This window comes from Mixophyes fleayi, chromosome 1 (genome assembly GCF_038048845.1).
Source record: "Mixophyes fleayi isolate aMixFle1 chromosome 1, aMixFle1.hap1, whole genome shotgun sequence".
Classification (NCBI taxonomy): Eukaryota; Metazoa; Chordata; class Amphibia; order Anura; family Limnodynastidae; genus Mixophyes; species Mixophyes fleayi.
The window spans coordinates 3228244-3231803 of NC_134402.1; positions in this window are offsets into that span (position 1 = coordinate 3228244).

Genomic DNA, 3560 nt, shown 5'->3' on the forward strand with positions numbered 1-3560 from the left:
TCTAGTGAATTATTTTACGATTCACTTAATAAGTGCAAATTATTTACAGACGATCACTTACTTGTTACATAGTAACACCATAACGTCCAAACTATTATAGAATGTGTCTGTGTTAATCCAAAATAAAACCCTAATAAGGAAGCTGCCAATTTCTCCTTACCGCAGGGAGAACGCATGTCTTAACGACCACATAATTGGCATTAGGATTAATTCCCTGGACTAATCACCCTAATAATGCTATCTAATCTCTACGAGTAAAGTTATTTCTCTACAACCGCTCGGGCTCTGGGATTAGCCAGTCCTATGACTGGCTGATATCTGATCGGTCTGGTTCTACGGTGATCTCTGATCCTAGTGATGAAATATTGTGCTGTAAGAACAGGTGAGACCCGGACCTGTCTGCAGAGAGAACGACGGGGGGTAACTTCAAATGCCCGGCAACATAAATGACTTTGCATATTAAACATGACAGCAGATATGGTTCAATTTGATAGTGGATTATATTTACGGCATTGTATATTATACTGGAATATATTTACGGCATTGTATATTATACTGGATTATATTTACGGCATTGTATATTATACTGCATTATATTTACGGCATTGTATATTATACTGGATTATATTTACGGCATTGTATATTATACTGGATTATATTTACGGCATTGTATATTATAGTGGATTATATTTATGGCATTGTATATTATAGTGGATTATATTTACGGCATTGTATATTACACTGGATTATATTTACGGCATTGTATATTATAGTGTATACAATTTACGCAATTGTATATTACACTGGATTATATTTACGGCATTGTATATTACACTGGATTATATTTACGGCATTGTATATTATACTGGATTATATTTATGGCATTGTATATTATACTAGATTATATTTATGGCATTGTATATTATACTGGATTATATTTATGGCATTGTATATTATACTGGATTATATTTAAAGCATTGTAAATTATACTGGATTATATTTACGGCATTGTATATTATACTGTATTATATTTATGGCATTGTATATTAAACTGGATTATATTTATGGCATTGTATATTATACTGGATTATATTTATGGCATTGTATATTATACTGGATTATATTTACGGCATTGTATATTATACTGGATTATATTTACGGCATTGTATATTATAGTAGATTATATTTATGGCATTGTATATTATAGTGGATTATATTTACGGCATTGTATATTACACTGGATTATATTTACGGCATTGTATATTATAGTGTATACAATTTACGCAATTGTATATTACACTGGATTATATTTACGGCATTGTATATTACACTGGATTATATTTACGGCATTGTATATTATACTGGATTATATTTATGGCATTGTATATTATACTAGATTATATTTATGGCATTGTATATTATACTGGATTATATTTATGGCATTGTATATTATACTGGATTATATTTAAAGCATTGTAAATTATACTGGATTATATTTACGGCATTGTATATTATACTGTATTATATTTATGGCATTGTATATTAAACTGGATTATATTTATGGCATTGTATATTATACTGGATTATATTTACGGCATTGTATATTATACTGGATTATATTTACGGCATTGTATATTATACTGGATTATATTTAAGGCATTGTATATTATACTGGATTATATTTATGGCCTTGTATATTATACTAGATTATATTTATGGCATTGTATATTATACTGGATTATATTTATGGCATTGTATATTATACTAGATTATATTTATGGCATTGTATATTATACTGGATTATATTTATGGCATTGTATATTATACTGGATTATATTTAAGGCATTGTATATTATACTGGATTATATTTATGGCATTGTATATTATACTGGATTATATTTATGGCATTGTATATTATACTGGATTATATTTACGGCATTGTATATTATACTGGATTATATTTACGGCATTGTATATTATACTGGATTATATTTACGGCATTGTATATTATACTGGATTATATTTATGGCATTGTATATTATACTGGATTATATTTATGGCATTGTATATTATACTGGATTATATTTACGGCATTGTATATTATACTGGATTATATTTATGGCATTGTATATTACACTAGATTATATTTATGGCATTGTGTATTATACTGGATTATATTTATGGCATTGTATATTATACTGGATTATATTTATGGCATTGTATATTATACTGGATTATATTTACGGCATTGCATGTTAGACCTGACAATGGAAATGGAGAAACTTTCTACACTTGGCTTTTGACTAGGACACCGGGGTTTGACCCATTCATTGCTATGGACATGGGTGTTTAGCACACAGAGGGTACAAAGAAGCTAAAAGTATACGGACAGCTGATTCTTGTTGATGGTGGACAGAGGAGAGGGCCGTGGTTCGATTAAGTGACCACATCGGCATCTGATGACGTCATTAAGCCCCCTCCTTCACTGACTACTGAAAAATATTGAAGATCCAGGGGATGGGGTAGAGGACAATAAAAGGTAAATATTATACCTGCTCTTGGTACCTTGGAGCACAAAGCCACCCTCGTTTGACCGAGGTGTGCCCCTTTATCAAATGAGGTGCACCCTTAATAGTTTTTGTCTGGTGATAATGTGTGGTCAGCAGACAATGACCCCTTACACTACAGAAATAATTAAGAAGTCCAGGGACACGGATCTGGTTTGAAAGAAAAGTGGGGTACAGTCATTTGAAATAGGGGAGTCCTCTTTTTCAAATAATATGGTCACATGTGATCACCAGATGATAACGCTCTATACTACAGAAAGCATTAAGATGTCCAGGGGTGTTATAAGGCCCAGATATCCCTCATTCATCCTTCAATAAACACTGGATTATCCTCATTAAATGACGTGCCTTGTTTGGCTACCTATATTGTTCCTACACATTTCATTCAAGACCGTGCAAATTGGTGAGTTTTAAAGAAAAAAACTTTTTAAGGTATTTCAAGATTATGTTGTAAAAAACTATGTGTACAGTCCTGATTTTTGCTAGTTTGGAAAGGTGGATTGAAGCTAAGAGAACAACGACAACGTATTTTTTGATGCGGTTTATAAAAGAATACACATATTTGCTTTTATTTCTCTGTGACAGGAGCAGACTGATGGTACTTTCTAATATCTAACAGTCTTCTGAATACAAACAAGATATAATATGTGTGGATACAGCACAAAGGCTGATATGGATGTTGGAATACGACCAACCCACACATTGCCCCAAGAGGTTCATCAGCGAAAGGGTTACACAGAACGAGTGACATAATGACATGTACTTCTTCTACAATCAATGTGTGACATTATAACGCACTAATAGCACTGCTGTCAGCCCACAGAGGTGAGACTAAGTGCTAGAAGTCACGTGACTGTGTCATTAGGTAACCGTCAGCCGGAGCCCCCACAGAAGCCCTAATAGAGTCCGCACCCGTCTCCTGTGCCAGGCAGTTGCTATAGTTACAGACAGCGGCTCTTTGATAAATTGAGGGGCTATCAATAAGTCAGGTTA